The sequence below is a fragment of the Octodon degus genome, unplaced genomic scaffold, assembly GCF_000260255.1.
Source record: "Octodon degus isolate 3935 unplaced genomic scaffold, OctDeg1.0 scaffold00002, whole genome shotgun sequence".
Taxonomy (NCBI): Eukaryota; Metazoa; Chordata; class Mammalia; order Rodentia; family Octodontidae; genus Octodon; species Octodon degus.
Genome location: NW_004524578.1, coordinates 10,277,477 through 10,290,259, shown reverse-complemented (window position 1 = coordinate 10,290,259; position 12,783 = coordinate 10,277,477). Strand labels below are relative to the sequence as shown.

General features: G+C 38.6%; 1 pseudogene; it reads left to right on the top strand.

The window, feature by feature from the left end:
- Positions 1-485: 485 nt before the first annotated feature.
- Positions 486-12,783, top strand: part of LOC101574685 — a 15,054-nt pseudogene continuing 2,756 nt past the window's right edge.

Below are 12,783 nucleotides of genomic sequence, written 5' to 3'. Positions count from 1 at the left end.
TCCTTCATTTCTTCCTAATTGTGAGTCAGGAAGTCTGACTCGGGTTCAGACCATTTTAAATCCTCCCGTCTCTGGCTACAAGGAGAAAAGGATAAGGGAACAAGAAAGGAGACAGGGTGTTAGTGTTGGTACAGATAAGCTTATAATGCAAAGTAGTGGCCAGGGAGATAGCTCAGTAGAATAAACACCTGCCTGGCAAGCGCAAGGTCCTGAGTTCATTCCCTGGTACCGGAAAAAAAAAAGATAAAGGAAAAGTAACACTTATAGAGAGAGACATTAAGGTTGGCATCAAGGTGAATAATAAAGGTCATTGTCTGGGACAGATTTAATACAGCTTAAATATTCTACATGAAATTTTTAAAACTGATTTTTGCCAAATGATTTATAAAATGCAAGTTTTCCCCAAACATGTAGAATAAATAATAATAATAATAATAATAATAATAGTAATAGTATTAATAAGCCCTTCTTTGAGTCGAGCCTAAATGGCAGATAAGCAGCAGAGAGCTGAGTTCTCTGGGATACAGGTTGCTTCCGGGACTTTGATGTATGCGCATGCGTGCGCAAAGCCAGAAGCTAAGGAGAAGGAAGAGCGTGAGTTAGAACAGGTGCCCTGTGGCAGTGTTGCCTATCTTCACGCTGGTTGCAAATGAACAGCGGCCCTGTGGCGAAAACATCATGGCTGTATCCGCCGCAGTCTTTGCAGTGGTAGACGTGGTTAAAAGAGGTTAACTATTTCTTCAGCGTCTAACCTTCTACGAGAAATTTACATCGCTTAAGTTTTGCACTACTATGCACAGTGGGAGCATTAAGAACACCTTGTGGCTTCCTTTCTTCATCCAGCACTTTCTATTTAAGGCGCTCAAATGGGTTTTCCTTCAGTTACAACTGGAAGGGCGGAAAGCCACGCGGCTGAGAACCCTGGTCTTTACGGCGTGTTGCTACACTGGTCTCAAGGGCTAATGGTTAATTGAAAGCAGTTTTTCAGCGATTTTGCCGCTGGGTAATGAATAGGAAATTCACCTTTGTGCCTCCTTCCAAGTTATTCTTTAATTTTTTTAGCGTTCTGCTGGACATACTCGATTTTTTTTTTTTTTTTATGCTTTCTACAGTTCCATGATAGTTTCACCATATATCTCTGGCAACCTATGAACAGTATGACAAGGAGAAAAAATGAACATTACTTTCAGTTAGTAATTTCAATAGATCCGTTTTCTTAAATGAAACTTATTTCAGGGTAAAGTAAAAATAGTTGCACATCTTACACATCGTTGAGAACTCTAAGCCAAAGGGGAAAAGTACTAGAGAGAGGTATCAAGTAGCACTGGCAGTAACACTAAGGAGAAGTCAAAGCCACTATGTTCTTAGCATCCTACAACCCTGTACCAGCCCACTGACCAAAGCACTGTATGGATTTCTTGGGAAATATAAGAACACAGTCTCAAAGATTTAGCAGTGTTTCTCTCCAGTGACGATCACGCCAGGATTTTCTGTCAGACCTCTCAGGTACTCTCAATTATCTCTTAAGGACGAGTTCTTAATTTTCCAGAGAAGGGAGAAGCCTGGAAGGATTGCTCATTTCATCATGTGAAATCACTATGGAAGACACTGCAAAACCAAAGAAGAGCTATAATATCCCTACCATCCTATTGTCTTTAAGCCAGTAGAAACAGCAGCAAGCTGCCTTGAAGTTCACAGCCTCATTATGTGACCAGATTGTGTATTTGCCTACTTCAGCACTGTCACTCAATGTGGCTTTGGGATGAGGATGATAGGACAAAAAGAAGGTGTTGGGGTGGGGGAAGAAAGATTATTTTCCAAGTGACAATCATTTATCAATGGAATTGTAGTCTATGACATTTATAGAACTGATGTCAAACAGCAATATGTATGAATTACGTGGCATTTGCATGCAGGGTCAAGGTCCTAATGGTGCTGCGCCCTACCCCATGATGCCAAATAAAATGCACATTGTTATATATCACCAATGTCATGGTCGTTGTTTGCTAGAAATGTGTTGAGACTTCTTGAGGAAGTCAGGAAAGTATGAAAAAGTAAGGTGCTGCTCAAGCAAAAACAATAATAGTGACTCTCCAATCATTGTCCTTCAAAATGTAAAACTATGGACATTGTTGGGTGAAACCTGAGCAGGATGATTTATAGGACAAGAAAGCATATAGTAATTCCTAAAGGACTCTGAACCTAATCTGCAACTTTCATATTGCCGTCTTCTTCCCATCATGTGTGGGAATGACAGTTGCATAAAAATAAAAGAACTAAACATGGAAAAAAGAAAGTTTCCTTTGGTGTGGCAGAAACTTGTTTGTGTGTTCCTATTTAATCAACTCTTGCCCCAGTCCTTTGTGGCCGGGCAATCAATGGGTTAAATTAGATCACTAACGTGTGTTCCCTGACCCTGGAATGCTTCATCAAATGTACTCATTACTGATTGAGCAGGAGAATGAATAGTTGTGAGTTGCAGCTTAAGCACTGATGGGATTGTGTGCAGGCCTGAACGTGGTCGAGGTATTTAAATTTTGATTTTTGTAATGGGCTCTGACATGTTTCATTTCCTCCGAGGGAACATTCGAGACCTCTGAAAGTAAATGTTGCTAAAAAGTCATCAAGGCAGAATATTAAAATGCCATCAAAGGAAAATTTCACTAATGCAATCCAGCTAGAGCTCCAGGTAGTGGAGCGAAAAGGGAAGTGTCAAAGGTCCCAGTTCTTTTAGCGAAACATGATTTGTTCCTCTTCACTGGCTGTTTCTCCAAATAAATTATTTAAAGACTTATTTCTTCCTTCTCTGGGGCCTCTTAAAGTTCAGCTGTGCTAAGAGGTGGTAGGAGAAGCAGTAGAGGGAGAAAGAGGAAGTGTGTTAGATGTTTAGGGAGTGGGTGCACAGTAAGACTTGCTTTTGCATCTGACTTTTTTCTTCTGTAGAAGCTGTCCAGGTACCTGGCCAGGTGAGAGGGCAAACATCGTGTATTCGCATTGGAGGGACAGAATGGCCCTTGGAGGAAGGGCTGAAGTTCTAGTGAAGAAGATTGTGGTGGAAGTATGTGTGGCCACTGATGACTGTTCATTCATCCATGTGCACAGAACTTTAGCATGTGGGTAAAGGAGCAGTTATTCTTTTCCTTCAATAATTCATCCTCACATTGTTGTCATTTTGCAAAATAATTTGAGCTTTAGATAACTTTTATATTTATGGATCTGGGGGAAAGGGAAATCAGAACTCTTTGTATCTCTTCTGTACTCAAGTTATTTAATAAGAGATGGTTGATAGGATGCCCTTATGAAGTGGATAATTTCCCCCATGAACTCAGTAGTAATGTTTACTCCAAGAACTTTGTGTTAAGAAATAGGCTTGGTTTATTGCTTTATCTGCTAATATGTATTTGTGTCCTGTGGTAGCTGTTCTTACTGAATCTCACCTTAAATGGAGATGTATTTCTCTCTACATGCTTTATACCAGAGCCGTTTACAGCTTTAAGAGAACCTTAGCACTTATCTTTGGACCAATTTTTATATTGAACCCATAACTTCTTCATGTCTTGATCTGGCTTGCCAGGTCTGTGCCAAGCAGTATGTAGTTTTTCATATGTTATATAGCTTCATACCTGCAGTTCTGCCTGTCAAATACTGTAAGATAAATACATTCTATCAGTGAACATTGTGTGAAAAGCATTTTCTTCATTGGAAATTAATTTCTGCTGCATTCTGATGAAAGTGCACAATTTTTTAAGTATAGAGAATCAGAACCACTGACACTTCCCATGGCTAGCAATGTGAGTTGGCTTTCCAGTTTTGGGGATTGTGGCTTTGACAGCATGTTTTGTATCAGAAGATGTTATATTCTCCTGGTGAGAGTGGGGTATTTTGGCTCAGATTCTCCAAGTTATATTTCTGCTTTGCCTTCTTTTTTTATCAATGGGATTATTATGATTTGTATCTAGATGTTCCCCTGCAGAGCCTCTTGTGGTCATAGAGATTTTTTTTCAGAGGTGGTTGAATCTCAAGTATGTGGTTGATTCACGGTGCAATGCTGGGATTAAGGGTAGATGATTTTTGGATTGGTCCATTGATTTGACTGACATGACTTTAATAATAGTATATATATATATATATATATATATATATATATATATATATATTTTATCTGCCTTCTGCTGCAATGAACTGTTGCCCTTCTGCCATGTGCTGCCCTGCCTTGGAGCCAACTGATTAGGGACAGAAACCTCAGCAAACTGTGAGCTTAGGGACTGAAACCTCAACAGACTGTCAGTTCAATAAGTTTTTTCTCCTCTAACTTTGGCTGAGGGTATTTTGTCTCAGCAATGAGAAAAGAAACTAAGACAGGGACTCTAAGCAAGCTGCTGAATCTTTATATCTTCTGTCCTGTAGAAAGGAAATAACATGACTTATCCCGCTGATGTGTTGTCAGAATGAAATGAGATATGGTTGACAATCTAAACAACTCAGAGGTTAGAGGTGCCCACTCACTGTGTAGTGAAAATCCAGGCAAACTTTGACTCCTCATGATAGAAATGTCAGGTACTTATGAAATTATTACTGTGCAATGGGTTCTGCAGTTGATTTTATGCAATTAGTATTCAACTGTACCTTTGTTTATGTATCTTTAAACTATGGTGTTTTCATGTTCAGTAACGATGGATGTAAATTTGATATGTTTCCTAACAAATCGGAGTATATGTTATGCTAATAATGACAAAATGCACCTTTAGGATATTACATAACAAAATATAGCTATAAACCTTTTATGAAATCATTATGAATTTAATGTTATGTGGTTTATCTGATATTTTAAAAAATCACCATATCTCTTCAGAAAATCCATATGTAAATGAACTCACATACTTCAAACTTGTGCAATTCACAGGTCAATTGTATGGAAAATGCCTAGAACAGTTACTGATATGATGTTCATGTGTGTTAACTACAGGGAATGTTCATTTCATAAGCTCTAAAGACAAAATACTTTAAAGAAATTTGTACATTTCTAGCAAATTCTACACAAAGACCCCAGCTAAATTTGTAAATCTCAATACAATAACTCCCACATGACAGAGAAAATTCAACTCTGAAAAGTCCTTAGATGTAAGAAAAATATTCATGATAATATCAGATGCAGTTTGGAAAAAATAGAAGAAATTTCAAGGTTAATATTTTTAAGAAAGCACATTTTCAAACTTGAGATTTTCTCTACACAATAGAGATAATAATCCACTGACACCCACCTCTAACTGTCTTCTGATAAGAGGAATTTATCTTCAAGATTATTATTCAAGCAACTAAGGCATACAAATGATCAGTCATACACTGGGCAGACATGAGTACTTTTTCATAGAATTCAAGGTGAAACTATCTTAAAGTTTTAGTTTGAAAGCAGTTAAGCAAATATCACATGGTTTTAAGAATCTTTGAAAAATTCTGCAAATATTGTCAAGGTACAAAATAAATACAAGTACTTCTTTGAAAATCACACTTAACAGAAGCTACGTGCCTATATTTAAAATCTAATATTGATTTGATGACATTTGCCCAAATAATTGAATTAATCATACATAATTTCATTGAGTACATGGTCAACATTACCACACTTACTTATTATAAAAAATCAGGAGAATTTTTCCTTAGGGATTTATTGATATAGACTGATTGATTTTGAAGGACTGGGTACTGCTATATTTTTCAGCCTGCTCTCAGACTGCACAGCTCACACAATCTCCTGTCTCAGTCCCTGAACAGCTACAAGGACAGGTGGGCACTTCCATCCCTGGATTAGGCACCTCAGGTGCCTAAAAGTAACTTGTGGGACATTCTATGATGGCCCAAATATTGAGTCTTCAATCACTTTACCTGGCTGTATCCTGTCACTGAGGACCTATTACAGATGTAGATCATTTAGACACAGACTAGGGAAAAAAGTATTACAGATAATGTCTTAATCATTAGAGAACAAGAAGATTTAGAAATACTCATTTGAAATGACATAGCAATCCATATGATCCTAGCTTCTTCTTTGGCTTCAAGAGAACACATTATAATTTCTTCACTTATATTTAAAATGAAATAGAAAAAGAGAGAATCGAAGAATTTCTATGAATTTTCTGATATCCAGTCCAAAAATATTTAAGATAATGTTACCTCTCCAATTAGCCACTTCACTTGAAGTGTTTTCAGGCTCCTTGAGATGCCACATAAGAATAGGAGGTGATGAAATATTCCTCTGGTTAAACTCTTCCTGCGTAAATTTGTCTGACACAGGGAATAGTGCTGAATTTTTCTGGAATTTAACAAACTACAATTCTGGTTTTATCTTTCTCAGCATTTTGAGTGTTGTGGGTCAGTTGCCTGGAGTCCAGTAAAACTTGAATTCACTAAAAATATTGGATTTTTAATTTTTATTTTAGGACAAGATGTACAGGCTGTACAGGGTCTCACTGTGTAGATCAGAATTATAGCGATCCTCCTGTTTACAGCCTCCCAAGTGTAGGGATTACAGGTGAACGCCACCATACCTAGTCTCAGTTGCCATCTCAGCGGTCCCCAGGGGAGGGGTTGGCACAGCAAGCTGGGGAATTGAACCCCTAGCCCCTGCATCTGCCTAAGCAGGCACTTTAATCCACTAAGCTATTTGGCTGGCCCAAAACATTTGATTATCGTGACTTCAAACTAGATTTTTGTTTGGAGAATAATATTAAAATTCTATAAGGTTTTATCACCAACTATTTTTTTCCTCTGAATCTTTTCTTTCTTTTTCTTCTATTAATTAATTAATTAATTAAGTCTTTTTGAGATAAGGTCTCACTATGTAGTTTAGGCTGACCATGAGCTCAGTTGGTAGCCCCAGGCTGGTCTCCAACTGACAGTGATCTTCCTGCCTCAGCTTCCTGAGTGCTGTAAGCATGCACTACCACGTCTGGCTACTTGTCTTAGTTACTCTTCTCTCATTGCTGGGACAAATACCTGACACTCAAAATGGGGGAAGGAAAGGTTTATTTAGCTCACAGTTACCGGAGGTTTCAGGACAATGGAGGAGAGACTGGGGTGCTGCCATGTCCAGGATGACCCTCTCCACATCTCTAAGAAAGTACAGGCCAGCCAGTTTAATGGTTCATGCCTCTTTGGCTCCATCCCTAGGGCCCTGCCCTGGTTCTCTGGCCCCGCCCCTCAAACCATCTGTTGCTCCTCCAGCCGCATCTGCCCCATAATTTATATGAGGCTTTGGGGGGACAACTAGACACAAACCATAACATTCCACCCCTGGATCCCCAAAGTCTCATGCACATGCCTTTGTCCAAAAGACATTTTCTTCAATCTCTAAGAGTTGCCAAAATCCCAACAGTTTCCGCATTGCTGAAAAGTCCAAGTTCCAAGTCTCCTCTAAGATCCAAGGCAAACTCTCAACTGTGAGCCCCTGTACAAATGGAAAGTTAAATACATCCAACATTCAAAATCATAGGATAGACATTGCCATTCCAAAAGGTATACACAGAAGGACACAAATAATTGGGGCCAAAATAAGTCCAAAATCCATCAGGGCAAACATTATGTCCTATAGTTCCATGTGGAACATCCAAAGAAATCTGTGGCAAATTGTGAGCTCCATGTGGCTCCACTCTTGTGGCACTTCTGGTGGTGGTAGTTCCTGTGGCTTCTCTTTTAGGCCGACTTTGCTCCCTCTTTGCAGTTCCCCTTAAATGATCCACGTTCCTGGCTTTTCCAGTTTCTGGGCTTTCCACTGAAAAGGCTTCTCATTCACAGCTTCACACACAGCCCTCTCAGGGGCACACAGCTTGGCCTCCCAGGCCTTCTTCTGAAATCAAGGTGGAGGCCTTCTTAACCTCAGAACTCCTGCATTCAGCATGCACCTAAAACCAGTGCCACGTGGATGATGCCAAGGTCTGCTGCCAGCTGGAGCAGCAGCCAGGCTTTCCTTTCTCTTGTCTGTAGCGACCGAGTGCCTGGATCACTGAGAATCTGACCCTGATTCCGAGAAACAAATTCTGTGTGCGGGTGCCATTCTGTAATCTTGTGTGGCCGCCATCTCCATTCTGGAACCTGGTGTGGCCATCACCTCCATTCTGGAACAAGGGGCTCTGCGGCTTTCTCCTGAAAGCAAAGTCTCTCACCCTTGAGATTCTGAGAATGCAAAGGGTGAGAACCTGCCACCTCCTGTGATGCCCTCAGGACATCTTTTTTACTCTCCTGTTCCTCCTGGGCAATGGAGATCTCAGCTCTATCTTTGCACTCCACAGCTTTATTGAAGCTTCCTTTCTGGCCAAACTCACAATATTTTAAATCACTCTGCCGGGCTCTTTGCTCTTCACTCTCAACATAAATCTGACTAAGAGCCTCCAACAGTAACTATGCCGCTGCCTCAATATTTGACTGCTTTGAGATTTCCTTTGAAAGATTAAACAGTCCTCCTTGTTTAATCTCAGTTTCAGGCAAAGTCTCTGGACATGGGCAAAATTCACATAAACTTTCTGTCAAGCCAAAACATAAATGATCTGGAATCCAACAACCATGCAGCCCTTCTTCCCAGAAGAAACCTCCCCAACCTGGTCTTCACAAATTGGCTATCAGTCTTCTGGTCTGAGCTCTGAGCAGAATCTCCCCTACGGAACAGCTGAAGCTGTTGCGGTGCTTCTCTTGTAGGAGACAGCTCCAAACATTTCCTATCTTTTCGCATCATCATTCTCAAAAGCTGGTAATCTGCATTGTCAGGTTTAGCCACAATAGCAACCACACTTATGTGGTACCAAATTTTGTCCTAGTTACTCTTTTCTCATTGCTGGGACAAATACCCAACACTCAAAATGAGGGAAGGAAAGGTTTATTTAACTCACAGTTACTGGAGGTTTCAAGACACTGTAGGAGAGACTGGGTTGCTGCTGTGTCCAGGATGACCCTCTCCCCATCTCTGAGAAAGCACAGGCTAGGCAGTTTATGAGTTCATGCCTCTCCGGCCCAGCCCCCTCGGACCCTGCCCTGGTCTTCTGGCCCCGCCACTCAAGCCATCTGTTGCTCCTCCAGTTGCATCTGCCCCATAACTTACACAAGGCTTTGGGGAAACAACTAGACACAAACCATAACACTGCTGAACCTTTCTTGACTACTTCATCTGTAGTATTCAATGTCACCTTCACCAAATACCATCAAAAATAGTGCGAACTTAAGTGTTTAATGAAGAATATTTTGAATGAGTAATTGTTATTATTATTATTTCCAGAAAGAACCAAGAGCTAACAATAATTAAATTATGAAATGACTGAGAATTCACGCTTCTGCCCTGATACTGGTTTCTGCTAAGAAGTAAAAATGGTTATAAAACAGTGTTTTCTAAAGGCATATCTCAGAGGACTCAGGAGAAGGTAAATTTCTCCTCTGTGAGGAAAGGTTTTCTTATAGATTTTAGTGGATTATTTTCTTTGAATTTTGTGACAATTAACTTCACCTTTGGGTCAACATTTCTAAAAGAAATTGATAAATGAAATAAAGCTTTTAGCTTGAGAGTAATGTATTCTGTGAATGTGAAATTTTTGTTCTGCTCATTGTCTACATTTTTAAAAAGATCTCATCATATATGTCAGGAAAAGTAAAGTAATTTCAGTTAAGATATATTTGTCTGATTATATATAGAAAGTATGGGCATCTACTGTACATCTCATGGTGGAAAGAGGTATAGTTCTGAGTCAGCAGAGGTTGGAAAATCGAATTGCTGAAGAGGAAAAAAATCTTTCTGGATAGAAGAAAATAGAAATAGTGCCCTAGCAGGTAAACTTCAATAGTTCACCAGTTCAGTTTAGGTAATTTTTCCAAAGTTCAAATTCTTACTGAATGGCTTTGATTAAGAAGTTGGTGTGTGAAATTTTTGATAATTTCTATATGCCCTTAACCTGATGAAAAAAATATTTGAGCAACATTTTCTGTTATGTTCTAATAATCCCATGTGAACTCAAACAAACATAATTCAGTATATCAATTTTATGTTAATGGATTTGTAGCTTTCCTGTGTGTTTGCTTAGTGTGACTTTCAGAGTTACTTTGGTCTTATACAATGAGTTGGGAAGCAGCTCTCCTTCTGAATTTTCTGCAATAAATTGTGTAGAAATGGCATGATGTCTTCCTACCTGTTTTTTTTCTTTAAGCAGTGCCTTAGTTATAACTGACAAACTTGGGCATATTTTCTTTATTTTCACCCGGTGTATATTTTTGAGCATTTATTAGTTTCCTTTATAACCATATTTTGCTTAAAAGTGTGTTGTTCATTTCTAGTATTTAACATTTATGCAAACATCTTCCTGATATTAATTTCCAGTTTAATTTTATCACAGTCCTAGAGTACATTGTTTAATTCCAATTCACTTAGAGGCTTTTTCTACATGACTGATAATGTAGTCTGTCTGTCCTGTTAAATAGTGCTTGTGTAATTATAATTTTTAAACTGAAATGGTTGTGTGGAGTGCTCTGTAAATGTTGGGTCAAGTTGGAAATAGTACCTTTTAATTTTTTTATATTCAATGATTTTTCATCTACAATTCTAACAGCTTTTAAGAAAAATATGTCTAAGTGTGCCAATACAATTGTGGATTTTTCTGTTTCTGCTTTTTGTTCTACCCATTTGTGCTTTATATATTTTGAAATTTTTCTGTAGGTGCAAAAGAATTTACACTTATGATGGCTTTTTATCAATTAATCCTATTATTACTTTCTAAACTTTCTCCCTCTTTTGCTCCATTTTATTAACAATTTACACTACGATATATGTGGGGAGTTCAAGGTAATGTTATGATATTTTTTCTTTTTGGCAGAACCAGGGATTGAACTCAGGCCCTTGAGCTTGGCAGGCAAGTGCTTATTCTACTGAGCTATCTCAATGGACCCAGAGTTATGATTTTTAACATAATGTGGAGAAATTAAATCAAATGATTCAGGTATTATTACTTCTGATGCTTGACATGTCTTTTAATTTTCTTTTCATTTTTAAGTATTTGGTGCAGAGTCTCACTACTACACAGATCAGACTCTTGGTGATCCTCTTGTTTTTAGCCTCCCCAGTGCTGGGATTACAGGTAGGTGCCTCCACGCTGAGACTTGGGTCTTTTTCTTTTCTTTCTATCATAACATCAGGTATTTACCTTTTATAGCATCAGAACATTTCAAGTAATTTTGAGTTAAACATTTCTTGTTCATCATATTTTAACGTCATATTAGTATGGATGAGTTTTCTTTAGATTCATGTTTTTTGAACTTTATTTATTATATTTTTAAATAATTTTATTGAGAAACAAGTAGCAGTGAGACAGTTTCAAACCAATTAAGGTAGTTTCAATAATGAATTCATTGTATATTGCTGTCTTAAAGGTGATTCATTGTGCAAGATACATGCATAATATACTGTCCACAAAAGCTATTAGAACAGATCTCTCTATTCATTGAATTATGAGAATGTAGCTGTATATCTATCCTAACTATTTTGAATATACGGATATAAAATGGTTGTTCATTTGTATCCCCTTTTTTGTTTAGTTTTGTCAGAGAAGGGTATTCCATTGTCATTTAAATATGTGTGAATTCAGGTGTGTGAATTCAAAGAATATTCCAATATAGTCCAAGAGTCCATAATAATAGTGGGTTGTCCATAAGACTGGCAATGTCACAAGTTGTTGACGTGAGCATTTTACAGTTCAACATATTAATATGGCTTTGCTTCTATTTTCTTTGGCGGAACCAGGGATTGAACTCAGGCCCCTGTGCTTGCCAGGCAAGCACTTACTCTACTGACCCATCTCCCCAGCCTCATTGGCTTTACCTTTTATACCTCATTTTTATACTTTTTCTGCTGGATAGTTAAGACTAAGATAAAGCAAGACCTATATAATAAGAAATATAGCTTTTGTATCTGATAAGGTCAGTCTAATCCCCTCAGGACTTATTCTGATACCCTAGACCGCAGTTTGTAGATCCTTTGTCAGTGTCAGCCACTCATCCACTCATTAAAGTCAAATAAAAACACAAAAGGTTCACAAAAGTGAAGAGGCCAACAATTATTATTAAGTTCAATACTGTAAAACCATGAAAGATGGCACTTTAGCATCATCTCTTGCTAAATCTGGAAAACCAGGCACAGAGGAGGACTTAGAAGGATGGTATTTGATAACTGAATGGACCAGGTCTGTCCAGTGAGTTGTAGACTTTTGCTTGCAACAGTCCCTAAGCAAACAGTACAAAAACTTCTTACACGGCTTTTGCATTATAGTAGGTACCATCATTCTCCTAGAGAAGGCCTGTGGCACGTAAGCGGATATGCACTGGTTATATGCACCTGCTGTGCCATTTTGTGTGTAGCATCCTCAGATTCTGGTGTCCTCAGAGGGTGTTGGAACAATTCCTAGAGGACGCAGAGGGGTGCTTGTGTATTCACCACAGTATTTGCACAGGAGACCACAAGAAATATACTCTGTACTCTGCAAATCTGACTCACCATATTTCTTTATGATAAAAGCCCGTGAAAGTATTTCTGGCAACAGGAACAGTACGCACAATCCTTGTTTCTGGTAACATATGAGCTTTGTCTCTTGCTTTCTGTGTAGTACATATCATGGTCCAGATGCTAGTATTTCTAATCATCAAAGCTACATTTCTTTTATCAGCTAGCTTCAGCTGACTTGCTCCTTTTACTAGAGATAGTTTATGAATAAATGCCTACATGCTGGCCATAGGGACAGATGTGGCAGAACACCCTTTTCC